This window comes from Helianthus annuus, chromosome 17 (genome assembly GCF_002127325.2).
Source record: "Helianthus annuus cultivar XRQ/B chromosome 17, HanXRQr2.0-SUNRISE, whole genome shotgun sequence".
Lineage (NCBI taxonomy): Eukaryota > Viridiplantae > Streptophyta > Magnoliopsida > Asterales > Asteraceae > Helianthus > Helianthus annuus.
This window is the reverse complement of record NC_035449.2, coordinates 33,212,637-33,235,208: the sequence shown is the minus strand read 5'-3', so window position 1 is coordinate 33,235,208 and position 22,572 is coordinate 33,212,637. Positions and strand designations below refer to the sequence as shown.

Genomic DNA, 22,572 nt, shown 5'->3' with positions numbered 1-22,572 from the left:
TAAAACTAACCCTTTTTTAGTACTAATGTTGGAAAAAGTGTGCTTTTGTCTTCCTTTTGTATTTTCAGGAGTAAATGAGCTCAAAATAACAAAAGAAGCAAAAAGACAGCAAAATCTAACATAAATACAAGAAACGGAACAAAAGTGATATGCCCGACCCCCCCGACAGCATCCTCCCAAGCAAAACAAAGAAGACAGAAGACTGGAAGCAGCAGAAAAGACAAACCTATAGAAGCTTCTACTGCCCACCACGGGGCCGTGCCCAGCGGACACGGGGGCGTGGTCAACTTGCTGCAGGCGCATTTATTGTAATTGCGAATTACAATTAATGAAGAGAGAGAGTGTCAGATGGACACGGGGCCGTGCCCAGCGGGCATGGGGCCGTGCTCGAGCTTCTGTTCAGCCTATAAATAGGAGTGTTGGGAGCTCTTGCAACTCATCCCTTGGCACACCACCTTTCTCACACTTCACCCACCACCCACCACCATCACAACACCATCATCCACCACCATCATCCAATGTCCATCATAGAGTGTGTGAGTCATCTCGGGATCCAAGATTGATCGTAAGAGTTCTTGACAATCAAAGGTCATGTTTGCCTAAGTCTCTTACATCACTTGGTGAAGACAAGTGTTTAGTGTAATACTTTTTATTTTTAAACTTTTACACTTTTTAATTGGTTTTGTATTAATGACTTTAATTACTAGTTTCTTATGTTGAAGGTGATTCTTCCTTATCGTTTGTCCGTGGTGTCTTGGCATTATTTTACTGTCTATATAAAATAAAAGATTTTCACCATTCATATCTCCATGGTCTATATGGAGGTATGTTGGCTACCTGGTCGGGGGTTAAGGGAACGGTTTGGTAAGAGTCTTGCCATTGTTCAGTGTATAGATCCTGCAAACGACCTGCGTCAAATTTAGTAGGACCTCCTTCAATACCCAAAGGTATTGGATGGCAGGGGTCCAAACTCTTTGATCCCCTCATAAGTTAAACTACTATTAAAACTTTAACCCAGCTACTTAGGACTGTATCCCTGCTGACTCAGACTACTTAGCTGAGGGTAACGTCGCCTTCAAAAGAGGGGCCTACCACATTATGCATTAATAACTTAATTAATTATCTTTCAATAATCCGACCCTTTAGGATTGTATCCTTGCTGACTCAAATTACTAGGTTGAGGGTAACGTCGCCTTCAAAAGAGGGGCCTACTACAATAAGTAAGATAATCTCTTAAACAAGTGCAAAAGTGCGAAAATAATCAAAGGTTACACTACACACGAGTCGGATCCAAGTGATTCATCTTGTCTATCTGTTTTATTTTTATTTTATTTTTCAGCATTTTAGTTAGTTTTATTTTCTTAGTTTAAAAATCTTTTTCTAACATTTTGATTTGATTAGACGTTGAGGATAAACCGGTACTAAAAGCTCGTGTGTCCTTGGATGACCTCGGTATCTTACCAACACTATACTACGTCCACGATGGGTGCACTTGCCCATATGTGTGTTTAGTGTTAGTAAATATCGTGTTTTATAAATTTAAAACTTGGCTAAAAAGTGTAAAAAGGGCTTAAAATATAGATCTAAACATATACACACTGGCACACATCAGTGTAAACCGGTGCGAGTCCTATAGACGATATGATAATAAATCCATCTCGCAAAGATAATCGGTCATTTAGACCGAACGGGTCAAAAGGTGAAAATATCACCCTTTGACAATATCGACTAACGGTTTGTCGAGTTGTATGATTATAGGAATAAATATCGAGTCGATATTTACGTCGCTATCTTCTAGCGGCTACTAAAGCAAGGTATTGAAATTGGTCAATATAATTATCCGAGCCAGGTACGTATAATAGAATAACTCTCATTTAAGATATAAAGTTTAATGAGAGTTAAACGGAGTCTAAAGTAGACATTGGGTTACTTGGTTAGGTAAACCGAATGTTACAAATACTGGTCATTTCGTTTGGAAAGCATTTGACTTTCCAAACAAAATCATAGCTAAAAAGAGGGTTTGTGAGTTAAACCAGTTTACAAAAGTCCCTCATAGTTAAAGAATGCCTAAAATGGACCAAAACGCCCTTATAAGTTAAACTAAACAAACAACCCTTAAAGGTTGTTTGGAAACGAGTTTTATGATTTGATAAATACTTAGAATAAGTATAAAAATCGAAAGATGTAAATATTTAGTTAAATGACTCTATTTGAGTTCTTGCCGTAAAATATCAATCCGAGGAGAAAAACTCGGATTATTTAGATCACCACATTAAATCCACCGCAAATATAGTTGTGGTGGAAGACTACTTGATAAGAAATGTGGTAATATAACACTAGAAATGAAAGAAAGAGATTCATGCTCAAAATATACCTAAATACCCTTAACGGGTCAAAATAAGCATACGAGCGAAAACGGGTTTAAATTATGTACGAAACCTGCGATTAGAACCTAATATGGTAGATAATATTGAATTGAAGAGGTGCATATGAAATAAGGATTAAACAAATATGTTTGTTTGATAAATGCATAAACGGGTCAAAATTTTGTAAAAAGGTAATGAGCCGAAGGCTTAAAAGTCTCAAAATTTATTAAGCCGGATGTTGGATTTTAACTCCATGGGATGGAGAATTTAATTACGATCACGTAGGAAGAAACGTGACGTAAAATGGATCAAAAACGAGAAAGTTATGTCCGTTTTAGTGAAGTTCGGACTTGCTGAAAAATACTGCATTTAGCAACAACAATTCTGGACAAAAGGTGGCGTCGCGCCACGCGACAGAAAGACCCCTGAGCCGTCACGCGACGCGACGGTATACTGGCCTTGCAATTTTTTTTATTTGTTTGGTCTTGCGAACTTGTTTAAACACGTTTTAAACTACTTATGACAAATTCAATTCATGTTTTATGGATTGTAGGTATAATTTAAGGTACCAGAGGACGATCAAGCTCGATAAAGAACCGATTACAACCAAGAATTCAAGCTTCCGCGAAATGATTCGTCGGCACTTTTTAAACGGCGAATACATATACAAGATGTTATAATATTTTATTTCTTAAAATGTTTTAACAAACTCGTATTTACAAGTGTATGTTTAGTCGTAATTACACTATTTTAACCGAAATTTATATGATAATTATATAAAATGGACTAAGGGTCTTACAGTATATAATTCTAGACGCCACCTATACATGGTCTCCCATCCAGCCCCAGACATGCTAATGTTGCGAAAATTCCAATAAGGAGTGATTGTAGGCATTGGGTACCCTCCTTGTAATTCCACCATGACATAATGGTTTTCGTCATTTACTAGGGCAATTGTAAGAGCTCTGTGTCGCAACTCCCGACCCCTGCCCCGGAAGGCGGGCGGCCGCGAGCTCACAGAGCCGGTGGTATCAGTGTTTATTAATTTGGCAGCGGAATTTACATCAGGATCGTAGTTAGAAAATAGTTTATCAGAGTAAAACACCACATTTGAGAGCCTCATTTGAAACAAAACCACGCAATAGTGTGAAACATCGTAGGTTCTGTTGATGAATGTGGACAATTCTACTACTTTCCAAGCTAGAGTTCGAACCGTCCAGACAGAAACAAACCTTTCCTTGTAGTCGTTTAACCAATTTTCATTTACATATGCTAAAAACTTCTATGCTTGGAGTTTAAGCCAGAAAGATGGTTTTCAAGCGGAGGAGGGTAAAGCATGAGCCGTCGTACAAGTTCACCGCATTTCATGCAGGGCCAAGGCCTTGTTTGGGTAAATGTTTGTGCAAGTGATTCCATCTTACTACAGCTTCTTGATAATTGCAGTCCGCTTGAATGAATAATATTGAAGGGCCACTCTTGATACCCTTGTCCCTTTGCATATATGTACACGTATAGTGTGCATACTATATATGTACTTCCAGGATATCTAGTTCATGATTATTTCTATTACACAAAAAAATCCCGGTCTTTGCCCCTCTTACTCAAAAAAATAAATAAATAAATAAAGGGGTGTGATAAAAACAGTGTCCCGTCACCCCTCCACATACGTATTATCATTTTATAGATACTTGTATCATAGAGACAATATAGTAGTTGATAGTCCAAGAGTTTCGTAACATAAATATATTGTTATTGTTATTAAATTTGAATCTTGCATTTAGATAACATGTTTTATGTATATATATAAAACTTTTTCATCATATGTATTTTATAAAAAAACCTAAAAGTGTATTTTTTAATCAGAAAAGTTTATTTCTTATTTTTTTGGAACATGTTTTTTTTAGAAATAAAAAACGTATTTAGTTTTCTTTACCTAAAAAAATCTAGAGGGGAAACATGACAAAATTATATTTCATCCAATAAAGTTAGGAGTGAGAAAATAATATAAAAAAAGTTGACTTTTGGTTTCATTTATTGAATTTTGTTATATCCAATAAAGTTAAGAGTGAGAAAATAATATAAAAAAAGTTGACTTGTGGGTACATTTAACAAGGGGGTGCCTAAATGCACCCCTCGTTTTTACTTTCATACCCCCTTTCCATATAAAACCTTTTAAATCTTTTCAAATTCCACCCTTTAAACATTCAATACTCACATTTTTATACTAAATATTCACAACCATTATTCTTATATGTTTTTTAAGTTGAACATGCTAGATTTCTACAAAAGTGAAAACTAAGGTACAACAGATTAGATTAGAAGACCTAGTTAACTTTTTAATAAAATCAATATTAAATATTACATGCTTAATGTGATTTTTTTTGAAACGAGAACTTCATTAAAACACACCCGAACTCGAAAACCGAGCCAGGAACAAACAAACAAACAAAACACTCTACATAATTACACTTAACGTGATTTATAGTTAATTTAAAGTAGTTCACGTAAGTCAATATTAAATATTCATGTAAAAAACAAAGAGAAAGTTTGCGCATGGGCTCATTATCTGATGCAGAACCGATGCGAGAGGGAGAATCAATATGGGAGAAGCGGGGATTGAGAGCTTTCAAGAACCAGTGGAAAGGAAAGACTTGTTCCCTGCATTCCTTTCTTTCCAAAGAGAGTCATTAGTGCTAGGGCATAAAAGCTTTGATTGAATGAACGCCACTGTAAAAAAAAATAATACACCTGTAATACTAATAATATCCATAAGTAACTATATTGATGAGAAAGATGAATACATACCAAAAACACTCAACCAATTAGAACTTTGATGAAAATCAAAGTTGAACTAAATTGTTTTTCAAGGTCTCTCTTAATCTCCTTCTTTCAGGAACTTTTTAATAGAGTTGTTCTAATGTAAAAGCAAAGCACGTATATGTGTCAGTATTCAAATTATGGGAAGTAGATAAACCCCCATAAAAATATGAATATTTTCTTATGCAATTTAAAGAAAATAGAAATTACAAAAGTTCATTGTTTTTATTTACAAACTTCAGAGAGTGATGTAGCATCTAGAAGGAAACCAAAAGGCATTTAAATCTGGCCACGTAAAATAGTGGTTTGTGTCATTCTTGACGTCATGTCTGAAATCATATCTTTAAATTCTGATTTTTTTGAACGCAGTGGTCTTGGATTGGAGGGGAATGGGGATGGTATCAAGAACCTTTTTAATACTTCTGTTTTTCAGAAAGTGTCAAATACAATATAACACAAAAATATATTATCGATGTAATTCCTGTTGTTTATATAGATCTAGGGCTGTAAACGAGTCGAGTCAAGATGAGCTCGACCCGGCTCGAACTCAGTTAGAGCTGGCTAGGCTCGAGCTTGAATTTCAAATCGAGCTGAGATTTGAGGCTCGAGCTCGACTCGAGTAAAATTCAAGCTAGCTCGGCTCGTCTCGATCTAGCTCGAACTAACAAAGAACCGCAAAATTTACGACTTAAAAAGCCCTAAAAATGAATCTTTTCATAGAATAAGGGCCATAATTGCAATTATATTTAACCAAATGGATAAATATGCAAGTATAAATAGTTAACTTACTTAATACATTTTCTTTACCTTTTTTATAAGGGAGATACTCCCTTAGTTTTTGTTTTCTGAGGAATGTAGAACAAAAAATGAAGGATGTAAACCTTATCGAATTGGCTCACGAGCTCGCGAGCCGAGCCAGGCCAAGCTCGAGCTCAGCTCGTTTACAAACCGAGCCGAGCCGAGCTGGCTCGTTTAAAACCGAGCCAATTTCGAGCCGAGCTCTTTTCGAACTTTTTTCGAGCGAGCTGCGAGCCACGAGTTTTTTGAACACCCCTACCAGGGACGGATCTAGGCCACTTTTGTGGGTTTCCATAAAACCCATTTGGTTTGGAAAAATTAGTGAAAACCTTATATGATTTGGAAAAAAAATAGTGAAAATTAATGATAATCTACTAAAAAGAACCCAATGAAAAAAGTTCTTAATGTTGTGTGGTCATGCTCAACAAACTCATTTTTAGTGAATGGTATTATGTATTGTTTGTTATTTATATGAGTCGTGTTGAGTATACATGGGTTTTTTTTTATATTAGTTGTGTGGTCATGCTCAACAAACTCATTTTTAGTGAATTGTATTATGTATTGTTTGTTATTTATATGAGTCGTGTTGAGTATACATGGATTTTTTTTATGATATACAAATAACTTTCGTTAGAAACTTTTAAGTTTTAACTTATTCAATTATTTTTTAAAAACCTGAGCAACTTTACAAAATTCCAAAATGAAGTCTAAGCAATTTTGAAAATCCCAAATTGCAATAAAATTTAGGCAATCTGAACAAGCTCAAGTGAAATCAAACCAATAAACAATGGCAGAAGGATATATGCAATGAAAACAAAGTTCGAACAAATCACAACTTGAGATACACAAACAACACCATAGCACTTAACATGTATTAAAAACCATTAACTATCCGGTTATGTGTTCAAAGATGGAAAATACATGATAAACACAAGGAGGCAATTCATCAAACACCTTAACTGCAATTCATGAACTATTTCCACTTTCTCCACAAGCAAATTAAACATAAATTCTTTGACACCAAATTTATAGCAACTATAACCCTAATTTTTAAAAGAGAGTTGATTTGTTTACCTTGGGATTTAACTCGGATTTTGATGAGCGTGTTCAACGACTCGCTTGATGGCCACCATCATCTTCATCTTCCTTATAATTCACACTGTGAAATCGATTAACGGTTGAACTTCAAATTTCATATGGAATTGATTTTTAGCTGCAAGTATGGAGAGTGGGTTTTGGCGTCTTACAAATGACGGAAAATTTTCAAATGTTGAAGATGATGAGCTCAGTTTATCCTTCTCTCAAGCGTCGATTTGCTTAGCATATGAAGATGTAACGCCTGACATAAATGTAGGGTTATGTAACGCCTGACATAAATGTAGGGTTTTCAATTCTGGAGAATAAATGGAATCTGTTCGCTTCATCTTATCTATAAATAAACCGATCAAATGGCATTCAATATCTGGGCTTCTCAGTTGTTAACAAGGGCAAATACGGAATTGGCTTTTAAATTGCAAAGGAGGAGCATGATAAATTTACCATCTTACCCCTCTAGTGTCTTAAAAATTAGTGCTATTTACTATTATATCCCTTTTAAATGTGTTGTGTTTACTTGTACATATTGCATAACATGATGAACGCCATGTAAAATTACATGTGTGTACATCACTTCTTCTTTTTATAATAGTATAGATAATACAGCAAGAGAAAATTTACTACCGTTTTTTATGAAGTTTTAGATTGCATTTGATTTGTGAATGATTTTAGAAAGATAATATATATTAGTTTGGAAAAGTTATTTGTTACATATATAATTACTATAGCTAGAATTGATGACCCCGCGTTGCGGGGTCGGTTTTTTAACGTAATTTGAGCGTACTGATTTTTTTGTAGTTATTTATCGATCAAATGTAGATCAACGGAAAACATTCATATAAATATAAATACGCACAAAAACGTATTATGCATGACTCATATTCAAAATAATATACGTCAAAACGTAAATCAACTTGAATTTATACCGAAACGAACATAAAAATAAACACGTAAAACTTAACAGGGTCAAAAGGTCATTACGTCGAGTTGTAAACCAACTTGAATTTATACCAAAATGTGCATAAACCCCCCAAAACGTAGACCAATCGAAAACGTCAACAAACATAAGCACTACGAACGTATTATATTTGGCATGGCTCATGAAACGTAAAACAACTCGAATTTATACTGTCCAATGAAAATGTATTGTATTTGACATGACTCATTTTTGAAAAAAAAAATACGTCGAAACGTAAACCAACCTGAATTATACCCGACACGGATATAAAAATAATCACGTAAAACTCAAGAGGGTTAAAACAACATTTTATAAAGTTTTTAAAAGTTGCAGGGAGTTTTAAAGGTTGAAAGGGGTGAGGTTAAAAAAACGAACGCATTGCGACAGTTTATTTTTTAAAATCTTAACGTAGAAAAAACACACTTAATGACGATACATTCAGAAAACACGAAAACAAACGTCGTTGTATCGTTGTAGACACATATGTTAAGAAAAACATATATTAACTAAAAACTAAAATACTATTTTTAGTGAATAATAAAATGGTAAAAAAAAAGAAACGAATTTTTGCCATCCAAATTCTGATATTGGTGGTGACTGGCCAAAAGAAAAAAACAAATTAAAAAAAAAAACTAAATATTAAAATTGAGAGGTTAGGAGACGGGTGATAGAATGTTAGTATGTGTGGTATAGGAATGAGCAAATGGTATCTAGTAATGTTTCGGAATCGGCACTGCCATCGAATTTTTAGAAGCAATTCGATTTTCTTTACTGACATTTTGCGCTTTCGGTACTGGTAATTACCAGTTTTTACCTTTAAATACCGACATCAACCGTACCGGGTATTTTTAATACTGGTACCTATTTTTTTGTGACAAAACCATATTCGTTTTTTATAAAACATTATATATCGGAAGTTATAAAAGAAAAACACAAATTTGAATTTATTAATGTCACATCATTTGATACAAATAGTAAAGGACTCGAGGCATTCTTAATCTAGAAGATGGATTAATTTTAGGGTAAATTACTTATTGAGTCTCTGTGTTTTAGTGGTTTTAACTAGCTGAGTCCAAAAGCAAAAAGTTTAACAACCTGAGTCTCTATAAGCATTCTCATTAACCATTTGAGTCCAAATTTTAACCTTTTGAGTCCAATTTTTTGCACTCAAATCGTTATAAAATAAACAAAATTGAACTCAAAACGTTGCAAAATAAATGGCTAGGGACCCAGGGTGTTAAAGTTTTTGATTTTGGACTCAAGTGGTTAAAACCACTAAAACACAGGAACTCAAAAAGTAATTTACTCTTAATTTTATATAAACTATCCCTTAGGATTCGGTTAATTCTATATACTAAGGCTGGAGGGTGTGGCTAGGGGCTTTATCATGCCATCTCAGCGTCACCTCACCGTCACATCACACAAGGGCTTTAAAGCCCCCCTCCTTTAACTTGTAGGGTGTGGTATAAAGCCCCCTTACCACTATAGCGCCCCCTTTAAACCCAATCAACTTCGAAAATCTCCAACTTTGCTCGTTAACATGCTGGCGGAAGGATGATGGCACCCCCCCCCCCACCTTAATTGCGGCGGTGTGGACGATGGAGCCCCGGGGGCCTATGGAGACTGAGGTGGCAGGGTAACGCCCCCACACCCACTAGCCTAACAAACACAATCATGAACACTTCTAATATCTGTTTTACTTGCATTATCACAATATCTTTGCTTTTTGGTCTTTGGTTTTTGATTAGTTTACATTTATAACCCTTAACTTCAATAGACTTATCATATAACATTCTAAATACTAATATATTTTTTTATAAATGATTTACGTTTATACCCTGAGCATTAGTAGATTTGTACTCCCAAACTTTAATAGAGTTATCATACAGCTTTTCAAGTTTGATAAAGTTATTATTATTATTTTTTTAAACAAACATTTATTCTTTTATTTTTATTTTATTTATTATTTATTTAAGTTATTATAACTAAGACTAACTTTTAACTCTCAACATGTTTACCTAATCGTGTTGTTTGCTTATTTTTATTGTCGTTTAGTTTTAAGCCTACATGGGGTATGTTTGGCATGGAGCTTATAGGAGCTTCTAGCTAACTTTTAAGAAAAAGCTCATACTCGATAAAAAGTCTTGTTTGGTTGAAGGAGCTTGAAGCTTTTAGCTTAGAAGCTTGAAGATTTTGGTTGAATACTCCTACTAGTAGCGTTTAGAATGAGCTAAAAACTTTTAGAAAAAAAATGACTATTTTAATCTCTAAAGATAATGAAGTTTTTAGTTATGTTTTTTTTAGTTATGACCATTTTGGTTATTTTATACATTTTATTAAAAGTTCCAGCTACTTTGCCAAATACCTAAATATATCTAAAAAGCTACAGCTACCACCCTCCAGCCTCCAGCCAACAACTTACAGCCACCAACTACTTTTGCCAAACATACCGATGATCTATATTAACAATCAATATACCAGGTAACAAATCTAATTATTTTTTATATTTACCTTATTATAGTTAAAGCTATCACCAAGACTCTAGATATGTTTACTTAGCTATGTTGATTGTTTATTTTTCCGTCGTTTAGATTAAAGCTTGCATGGTCAATAATATATCATCGATATATCATGTAATAAATGCATTTTCGTCGTCATCCCCTACAACTTCCCCGCAAAACGTGATCTCTGATACTACTTTCGATACAAATATATTTTTTTTTACAAGAAAGCATAATTAATTAATTATTTAGTAGAAGTCAGATCTTTTTGTTTTATTGTTGTTCGTACGATTGTCGGCCACAAAAGTCCAAAACAAGTGCAAAATGCAATTACTCAAACCTAGAGTCTAGAGGGCAAGTTTTATCATTACATATCTTCATACTAGTCTAAGTCTTAATACGTGTAATACAGGGGTTGCTACACAATAAAAAATATACTTTAATACGTAAATAATTTATTACATGTACATTCAAATATTAACATAAATCAAAGAAAGTACCTGAAATAACTTAAATACATGATCAGGTGGTACACGGGTGGACCAACAATAAAATATATTATTTAACACTGTTTACATAAACCTTTTAATTGAATAAATGTTAAACTACTAACGTGAATATAAAGTTACACTGAATTGAAAGAAATAAATAAGACAAAAATTACAAATCGTTAAACACTTCCTCATGTTTGTGTATATCATCAACACATAAGCATTGCAGGAAATCCAAAACCCACCTTCCATCCAGCATGATCTTGAATATAAACAATTCCCCAACCAAATGATTAGAACTACAGTCGCACAAGCAGCATAATACCCACCAAAAAAAGCTTTCTAAGGCTCTTCCATTGTTCACATTGGTTTTATTGTCAATTTGATATGCACCAAATGCTAAAGAGTGTGGTCTAACACCACCTGACCCCATGGAGTTGAATATGAAGGCACAAATCAAGAAAGCAAAATGAGAATGTGTGGATTGTTTGCAGGTCTGGGTTGCATGGAGGTGGTTTTAGTTGTGGGACCATTGTAGTTAGCCTTGAAGGAAACAAACTCGTCTTCTGTCTTAAAATATCTCTTCCAGCCAGCCCTCATTTTCTGTACAAAACTTTGTAATTTCAATGCCAATGGTAAATTAAAATACACTCATAGTTAAAACGACTCTTTAAGAGTCCAAAAATCACAAGGCATTGATAAAATAACGAAAGGTCGATACGTTGAGCATCTACCCTTTGATACAACTCTAAAAAACCTGTCACCCTGGCAAATAACGAAAGATCTAAAACCTACCCTTCAATACTACTCCAAAAATCCTTCACCCGAACATTAAGAGAGCAAAATATCAAAACTTCAATCACATACCCTGCAATAAGGTCTTGAGTGTCATATCTAGCCCGTTTAATTAACATGTAATGTTTAGATTGGCCTCTATAATTAAAAGGGTCACATTCAGGTTTAGTATTTTAACCCATTTAACTATAATTAATAAACAGGTCATGTTCAGGACAAGTTGACATGTTTATATAAAACCTGCAAACCCGATAAGATTGGCATCCCTGGATATAGTGTTGAGAACTAACTTTTTGCAGCTGTTTAAGGCCTTCATCCATGGAAGCTGCAACATTCGGAATATTGTGGTCGATTCTATCAACAATAGTTCCCTATTTTTTCACAAAACGTTATATAAAAATGATGAAGCTTATAGTATTTAGAGAAGAGGTAGGATGGGTTTGGTAACCTGGTCAATGACAAGGACGGAAAGATCTTTCATGATTTGTGCGAGCTCATTAACCAATTCCACAACCTGCTGAATTTCTTTCTCCCTTTCCATTGTGAAAGCCTCACTTTTCTTCAAATTTGCCATCTGGTGTCCATTGAAACCCTACATATATGATCTCATCATTCTATACTATATCATTTGGAAGGAAACGATTGTGAGATATGGCAAAATTCACCTCACGTATATTGAGGTATTACATTGCTTTATATAATAACATTGATACATAAATTACTCCATAATCAAAGGAGATTTGACCAAAAGAATAGGAAACAAAATAACTATACAAAGATGACATATTCTCTTAATTATACTTTAATACCCCCCTTCAATCGAAACGGTGGTGGACCAAGATGTAGCATGGTACGAAAGGCTTCAAACAGTGCACGCGGAAGACTTTTTGTGAAGATGTCAGCCACCTGAAGATTGGTAGGAACGAAACGCGTATACAATTTTCCCGAAGTAACCAGCTCTCGAATAAAATGATAATCCAAGTCAATGTGTTTAGCCCGCTTGTGAGAAACTGGATTTTGAGTCATGAAAAGAGCGCTTTATTATCACATAAAAGAGTAGGCCGATCCGGCGGTAAAGCATTAAGTTCCTGTAGTAAATGAGTGATCCAAACTATTTCAGCAGCTGTATTTGCCATTGCCCAATATTCAGACTCACAACTCGATCTAGAGACAGTGGGTTGTTTCTTTGCACTCCAAGAAACTAAATTACCACCCAAGAATATTGAGTAGCCATAAGTGGATTGACGTGTCTCAAGACAACGGGCCCAATCAGCATCAGAGTATCCAACCAAGGACGATTTGTGCAGCCGACTAAAAGTGAGGCCGAATGAAAGGGTGCCTTTTACATAACGAAGAATGTGTTTGACCGATTTGAAATGGTCAATAATCGGAGCATGTAAAAACTGTGATACCTGATTAACAGCATAGGAAAGATCGGGTCGAGTGATCGTTAAATATTTCAAAGCACCAACCAGTGAGCGAAAAAATGTAGGATCAGAGTACGGCTCCCCAGCTGAGATAAAGGACTCGTGTGGTGCCAAAGGAGTGGCAATCGGTTTTGAGTCAAATAAGACAGCCCGCTTTAGAATATCCGTTGCATATTTGGACTGAGTAAGTGTCACACCCCTGATTTCCACGTGTCACCGGTGGGCCCGGTGGGGGATTAACTTGACGTAGTTGATATCATCATAGTCAAACAACACAAATTATAATGCACAGCGGAAGCAAAGATAGATTCATTTCAACTTAAATTATTGTAATATTCAAATATCACAAAATGTCGAAATAAAATCCACAGGCAGAATCAAACGAAAAGGAAACTTCATTTCAACAGACTTCATGCATCCTAAGCTTGCGAGACTTCTATGGATGCTTAAGGAGTGACCAGCCTATTACGCGTAGTACCTGCACTTAGTCTTTTTGGAAAATACGTCAGTTTACACTGGTAAATACAATTCAACTGACTCATTTTGAAAATGTTTTAAATTTATTTAAATGCTCGTGGCATAAAACTTTTTATAACTTGGGATAATTATTTGCTTAATAATCTTGTAAAAGAATTACATGTTTATTCTGCGTTCGGTAGCCCGGGTCGTGCCGGGTTAAAGATTAATAGACACACCACTTAATATAATTCTGCCGCGAGACTTCTCTCTTACCGACGATTATACATGTTGTACTGCACTACGGGTGTACGCCTACACCCGAGTGCTAAGGTCGTGGCCATTCTTTGAATGATGCCAAGGATATCCGGGACATGGTCATTAAGCCCCCAAAGGCGTTAAACAAACAAAACAGCATTTTCAAACGGGTTAATTTGACAACACTTAACCACCGACCGGTTAAGGTCAATTCCCCGACCAAGCGGTATTTTATATACCGTACCCCAAGCCCGTATAGGGAAAATAAGTTAAACGGATTTACCTGCGCAAAGTATAATTCAAAAACAGCGAATGCACGTAGCTTTTACTGGGCTCCTAGATCTGGAAATTAAGGTTTTAATAACCTATTAGAATTCTAATGGATCTTAAGCTTAGACCGGTTAGTTATAAAGGTAGATTACGGTAGCGCACAATAAGGCGAGGACCGTTCTAGAATGTGGTTTTGACCCAACAAGCTTGCATACTTGTTTAATATGGGTAACATAATCACATTCTGGATTTTGAGACCGAAAAGATATGGTTTGACCCGTTTCGGCTAAAATGGCCAAACTAGTCACATAAGCCGATCCGAACGCGTATAGTGCGTAACGAGTAACCATAAGAGTCAAATACAAGTTTCTGAAGTCAATATGCTTAAAATATGTTGTGATATCAGAATGATACCTTCCATTATGCCCCACATGATATTAAACCAAAACTATGCCTCATAAGGGCGTTTTGGTCATTTTTTAAGGTGTAAAAGGGTTAAAATAATAACCTGAGTTACAGGTCTGAATAAATTAGTAAATATACTTAATTTACTAAGTTATAACAGTAGGGTATCAACTCTATGTGAAATTTATTATCTTTAACCTTACTATGCACCGTAGGGGCATTTTGGTAATTTCACATGTGCCTAAAAGGTCAATTCTGTAATTCTGAGTTCAAAACATTTGCCTACTGTTTAAAATATAAAAATTCACTGATTACATCAGTAGGTTCAATCCTTTAAGCTTAATAAGGTTCTAGAGCACACTTATGCGTTAAAAATGCCTAAAAAGGCGATTTGGAGCCATTTCCGGGTTTTCTGTAAAAAGCTGATATTTTTAATATTCCAGATGGCTCAAAATAATTTATTTATCATAACAAATCAGTAGAAATTGGTTTGAGGTCAAAAGGATTCGTAAAACTCAATTTATGGCTAAAAAGGGCAAAACCGACATAAACCGAATTAATCTTAGAACACTAAGTTATGCTCAGCCTAAAAATAAATAAAAATCTCCAAAAATCCCAAAATATTATTCTATAACAGTGGGTAAAAATTTTGGTATAAAAATTTGGGTTTTGATAGGTTATACATAATTTACGCCATTTAATTAGTAAAGAAGCTCTTAATTACGCTACTGAGCATAACTCTTAATCTAGACCTCAAACTGTCTTCAAATTTTGGGTGCAAGTTTATAAATTAGTAGCTAAGGTGCCTACCCTTTCATTTTCAAAAATCACGTTTTAAGGTCAAATGGGCATAATGGTCAACATATAAGCGATTAACGGAAACATGCATGTGAATGGGTTATCTAATGAACCAAGTTGTATAATCTCAGAGAGTTATACTAACATGTAAATAGGTTCAAAAGAAGCTCTAAGGCAATCCTAATCTTGGCTTAAACGGGTCAGAACTGAAAGTCAAAGCAGAAGTCAAACTTTGCGACTTTCGGTTCCAAACCGAGCCTAAACTGAAAATTGTCGAGTTGAACATGTTGGAACATGTCCTTATATTAATTACCAAGTTATTTTAATGATTAAACAGGTTGCATGTATCCTACATTGCTAATTATGCATTAATTTGCAAATAACCTTTCTGTTGACTTTTTATAAGAAGCTTTGACTCGACAATTAGCATAGTTAGAGTGGGAATCTGGAAATACTCTTTTAAGGGTTTGTTACCCACATAATTACCTACTTAGAGGTACTTTTAATTCGTGATTTGACAGAGCATAATTTAATTAATCACGAAGTCAAACCTTAATTACGACGGTTTGACTTTTAGCTAATTAACTAAGCTAAAACGAATTAAGGGAGGTTAAGGACACTTACAAGAGTCCTAAGAAGGATTAGAGGCTTAAGGAAATCTTGGTTGATGTCCAGAGAAGCTCCAAGAGTGCCTTGAGTGTAATGTGAATAAGTAAGTCCAAATGGTCACCACTTAAGTCCCTTTTATAGTGAACCAAGAGGCTCAAGATCATGCCAAGGTAGTCTAGGATAGTTACAAGATCATCCCAGATGTCCCTAGAGGGCTAAATACTGCCTAGCAAGGCCATTGTTTCGAAAACCACCTTTCTAAGTCGGTGTAACAGGCTGAACAGGCAGCTGTCCAAATCCTGCTGCCAGCGACAGGCTTACGGACCGTAAGCATAAACTCTTGCGGTCCGTATGCAGCCTTTGCGGACCGTATGCTCAGATTGTTGCGGTCCGTAACCGACCTTTGCTGAACATGCCCAGGTACCCTCCTTACGGACCGTAAGCCTAGGGCCTTGCGGTCCGTAACCGATGGTCAGAGGACAAAAATTTGTGAACTTTCCAAGTCTTGACCATGCAATCAATAAACCCGAATCCAAGCCATCTTTTTCAGTTGTGGGACCATCTGTTCAGCCATTGCATGCTCGCATGGTTCTTACATGTCCCCTTTCCAAATTGGATTCTTGTGGGACTTGCAAAGTGACGGAAGTTACAAGGAAAACTTGAATTCTCATCAACTCCTAATTCTCACTAGATTAGGATTTAAAATCAGAATTTATTGTAGTATCACTTATTAATAATCCAACCTCCTTATAAAGAATGGAGTTTTATTTATTTAGAATTAGCCGGTAAAAATATATAAGATGTTTATCAAATAATTTATGGATCTTGGGATTTATAAATTCGGTTCGCTCAGAGGTGTTTTAATAACATGTCGCCCTTGGGTCGTTCAGAGGTATTTTGATAACATGACGCCCTCTTAAAATCCTACCACGTATCTCTATATTTGACCCGGTTTCTGACACATTTGTCCCACATGACACGTGTCTTTATTTCGTTGGACAGGAATTTTCAAGGTGTTACAGTAAGAAAGATCCCGGAATCCGTATAAGCAACTTCAAGTCCTAAGAAATAATTAAGCTCTCCTAGGTCTTTGGTAGCAAACTCACTATTGAGTCGGGAGATGAAAGCTCCAATAAAGGATTCATTGTTACCCGTTAAAATCAGATCATCCACATAAACTAATAAATACATGATGTAACCATCTCGACGATACACAAATAAAGAAGTATCGGCACGGCTACAAGTAAAACCGTAGGATATGAGAAACGAACTCAAGCGCTGGAACCAAGCGCGTGGCGTCTGCTTTAGACCGTACAATGCCTTAGATAATTTGCACACATGATTAGGAAACTTAGGATCAATGAAACCCGGTGGTTGCTCCATAAAGACGGTCTCGTTCAAGTGACCGTTTAGAAAGGCATTTTTGACATCAAGTTGATGTAACCTCCATCCGTTTATAACATCAAGCAAAAGAACGATGCGAACGGTGAAGGCTTTCACAACTAGACTGAACGTATGCGAGAAATCGAGACCCGGTATTTGAGTAAAGCCTTGTGCGACCAAACGTGCTTTGTAGCGCTCAATAGAACCATCAGAATTGTATTTTATACGATAAACCCACTTAGATCCGACAATATTCGTGGATTGTGGTCGTGGAACCAAAGTCCAAGTGTGATTGTGATGCAAAGCAGTAAGCTCTTCATTCATAGCTTGTAGCCATTTCGGGTCCTTAGCCGCGGTCTTGAAACCACGTGGTTCGGTGATGGCGGTTAATGCAATATGAAGAGGGTGAGTTGTAAGCGAAGTCAAATTAGCAATATATTTAGGTTTAAAAATGCCGGATTTGGATCGAGTGGTCATGTGATGGGTAGAGGAAGTAGGTTCGGCCGGATGGTTGAAGGGAATCGGATCAGGGTGATTGATATGTAATGGTTCAGGAGGAGGTTGAGGGTTATAGGCTGGTGGATCGGATTGGGTCAAGGAGGGTGGGCTTGGTGGGTTTAAGTTGAAGGGTGAAGGTGGATTATTGGGTGAGTTAACTGGCGAATGTAAATTAGAGGGTGGGATTGGTGGGATGGCTGTTGATTTAGGCTCACAAAGTATGCATGGAGTGGTGTTAGGTAAATTTGTTGGAGTGGGTTTGATTGGTTGAAAAAAAAGTCTGAGTAATTGGTGGTGATGGGACATTTGGTGGGGTGGTTGAGTTGTTGGCTAAAGGACCCGATTCATCCAAAAAGGTTATGATGTCAAGTTTAGATATGATAGAAACATCAGTCGCCCCCATAAATGGAAATGCCGTTTCGTTAAACCGAGCGTGCCGTGTAACGTAGATACGAGAAGTGGTTGGATCTAGACACCGATACCCTTTGTATTGTGAGCTATAGCCGATAAAGATACACGGAATACTTCGTGGTACAAGCTTGTGTTTTGAGTAGTCACGCAAATATGGAAAAACTTGGCAACTGAAAACACGAAAATTCGCATATTGCGGTTTGTGATCAAATAAAACTTGAAATGGTGACTTGTTATCTAATAATGAAGTGGGGAGCCGATTAATAATATAGGTTGCCGATGTAAAAGCTTCTACCCAAAAATGAGCCGGAACATGGGCATTAAATAGCATGGCGAGACCCGTTTCAACAATATGCCTATGTTTTCGCTCCGAACGCCCATTTTGTTGGGGCGTATATGGACACGAAAAACGATGAAAAGTGCCATTATCTTCAAAAAATTTTCGAACCGTGTGATTGACAAATTCTGTGCCACCATCACTTTGAAAAACCTTGATCTTCCTTGCATATTGTGTTTGAACAAGATTGATGAATATAGGCAATATCGTATAGAAACCTGTTTTGGTTTTTAGTGGATAAAACCACGTGAACCTGGAATAATCATCAATAAACACAACATAATATAAATAACCATCTTTAGACCCAATAGGTGATGGTCCCCATAAATCGCAATGTATAAGATCCAACGGATGTGAAGATCTTTTTAAATTAACATCAAATGAAAGTTTTTGACCCTTTGCAAGTTGACAAGAAACACAAATGTTTGGTTTGGGCAAAACCGAAGTAACAGATAAAGCCCCCAACCTATTTAAAATAGAAATAGAGTCAAAACAAACGTGGCCTAAACGAGCATGCCAAAGTTCATAAGATGCCCGGTTCGAAACTGTAGCAACCAAGGCTTGAGGAACTTCTTTTAACACGTAAAGGCCATTTTCACAAACTCCTTTAGCTAGCACTCTTTTTGTTATCCGATCCTGAATATGAAAGAAAGGTTGAGAGAAAAGCACATCAACCGGATAATCAGATGTTAATTTGCTGACAGATAATAACTTCTTTGTCAGATTTGGAATGACTAAAACATCTCGTAATTTAATATGATCGGAAACAACAGGCGTACCCGTATGAGTAACGGGAAGAGTCTTACCGTTGCCAAAAATAACAATTGTATTACCTTGATAAGGAGCAGATTGGTGAAGAGAATCAAAATCTGGAGTCATGTGCGCAGTTGCACCCGAGTCAGCATTCAAGTCTGCTGTGTTATTAGTAACATGACATTGGGCGTGAAAGTCCTTTGCCAAGGACTCATCCAGAAGGAGAGTGTTGCCTAGCATACTTGTGTAGATCAGGACAAGCAGTAGCAGAGTGGCCATGAGTTTTGCAAATTTGACAATGAGGAAGCCTCTTTTCATAAGAACGACCACGGCCATTACTTTGCCCTCCACGATAAGAGTTCCCTCGGTAATTATTTGACCGACCACGAGAAGTGTTCTCGCGGTAACTATTTGACTGATGCTGAGCTGTGAAAGCCGTTGGTGGGTTGGAACTCCCATGAATAGATTGCATAAAAATCTCGTGACTTTCGGCTTGAGTAACAAGGTCACGAAATAGCGGGGCTGGTTTAGTAGTCCGTATAGCAACGGAAAAATTCTCAAAGGCTGGTCCAAGTCCACAAAGGAACCAGTGGAACTTGTCCAGCTCGAGAACGGGTTGTCCAATTCCAGCTAACTGGTCACGAATTGATTTAAATTTTCGACTGTAATCGGTAACTGAAGAAGTACCTTTCGTGAGTTGATGAAGAGTGTCACGGAGAGAATACATACGCTCAGTAGAAGAATTACTGAAAGCCGATTCGAGTGCAAGCCAGATTTGACGTGCACCGGAGATGCCGAGAACCTCCGAAGCAACTTCTTCGGTTAAAGAGGCATTCAAAATTATAACAGCTTTCTGGTCTTGAGCCGCCCAGAGAGAAGCGGCTGGGTTCGAAACCGTCTTGCTATCGATGGTGACGGTGGATGGCGGCTTGAGGGAGGTGCCATCGATGTGATCAAGCAGATTCTGGAATGCAAAGATTGGAAGCATGTGATTCTTCCAAACCAAGTAGTTTGAAGGGGTTAGTTTGAGAGTGACAAGGTGTAAGATGGTGCTCATAGATAGCGATTCAGAAGAGGAAGAAGAGGAATCTTCCATTGAAGATAAGAAGAAGGAAGAATAGGGTTAGGAAGAAAATGGGATCGTGGTTATTTGGCTGATACCATGTGAGATATGGCAAAATTCACCTCACGTATATTGAGGTATTACATTGCTTTATATAATAACATTGATACATAAGTTACTCCATAATCAAAGGAGATTTGACCAAAAGAATAGGAAACAAAATAACTATACAAAGATGACATATTCTCTTAATTATACTTTAATAACGATAAATTAAATGTAGAGAAGGGAGAATTCAACATACCAAGTCATCAAATTCATCATCATCATTATCATCCCTTGGAGATTGCTTTCCATTTAAATTCATTTCAAGATCAACCCCATCTAGACCCTACATACAATAAATGAATAGTTTCTTCAGTACGGCGTATTTCCCCAAAGCCCAATAAATGAATCAGTCGTTTGATTATGTATGAACTTATACTAAAATAAGAATTACCTCTTTCTGCTGCTGAAGGCGCTTCAAATAAGTTGATTACTTCTTCCTGAGTTCCAGCGAGAGGCTCTGAAGATCAGTGGCAAGAGAACGTTGCCAAGGAAAAACATTAGCACGTAATATTTATTAAGACGGAAATATTTGGTTATCAATTTTACTATTAGTTTCAAGATTCAATGGGAAAATTTTGAACCATGAATTGGCTGTAAGGTGTGAATTTCTGACACACGAAAATTGTGGGTATGGGTTTTAGTCTAAATAGATTCGGGCCAGTTTCGGGTTGAAATGGCGGACTAACTTTTAATAATAAAACTAAAAAAAAGTTGTACTAATTTTAATTTTATTAACCCTCTATACAATGTATGATTCAGTTTATGGTCTTGTAGAAACTTGATAGTATGGCCAGTCTAAATAAAAATCATCCACCTTTAAGAAAAAGGTTAAGCAAAACAAAGTCAAACATGCCTCTCTACATGACCAGATCAAAACCGCAAGTCTTATAGTCAACAAACATAATTCTAGTTAACAAACAAATGACCTACACTTTCATACATTATAACAATGAGAAAAAAGAATGAGAAAAAAGAATGAGAAAGGGAAAGAGACACGTACATTATTCGAATAGGCTTCAAAACACCGTAAATCGATTCAATGAATCCAACTGAACCTCCACGAACCTAAACACCAAATTAAACAAATCAACAAAACAATCAGTTGAATTATGATTAAAAGAAAACTGCTTCTAAACCTACAGATTTATAGAATTATTGACAGTTATATGGATTCCATGATGAGAAATGGAAGAAAGTAATTTGGTGATGATGTTTCCCAGGAGTGGCTATTGATAGAAGAGTTAATTAAGTTGCTGAAATCTGTAAGGTGTAGGTTGTGCATTCGCATTGTTACATTGGGGCGATAGGTTCGATTGGATCGAGAGAGTTTGATCTCAACTGACATCGTAAGCTTCTCAATCCTCGCTACTTTCTCGTTTGTTCTATTAGTTTAAACCAAAACGAAACCAAGCACCATCAGATAGTTAAAACGAAAACTTTAGTCGAGGCAAATATGCTTATGACAGGCTCAGAGTCAAGAAAACAACAATACCACCATGGTTGCAGGGAAGGTTACAAGTAATGAACTGCCATCATTGAACCCTACCATGCCAAGACAATATCATTAACTTTACAATCAAATGTATTGACTCGTCATAGCCTCATGAAAATACGACCCCTAGAAACACCATTCTATATCTTGAAAATCAGACATTTGTAGGTCCGGAAATGGTAGTTTGTCGGCAAAAAGAGCCATGCGACCATGAGAAGATAAAGCAAGGAGAGCACATACATGTGGCTTGCTCTAGAAACCTTACAAACAGGTCAGAATGGCATTCGACAAATGGAACATAAAGTTAAGATACATCAAATGATTAGTCGAAGTGGTGGTACCAAAACTGTGGTCTAAGAGTTCATCAAAGGCGGTTGTATTCCCTGAAGTCGATTTGTAAAGAACCGACATAACCTGAAATCGAAAGAAAAAATAATCAAAGTAGGTGTCGCCTGTTAAAACGAAAACAAATTTGCATATTAT

General features: G+C 36.4%; 1 pseudogene; it reads right to left on the bottom strand.

Moving 5' to 3' along the window:
- Window positions 1-11,088: 11,088 nt before the first annotated feature.
- Window positions 11,089-21,102, bottom strand: LOC110923959 (annotated as a pseudogene).
- Window positions 21,103-22,572: the final 1,470 nt, after the last annotated feature.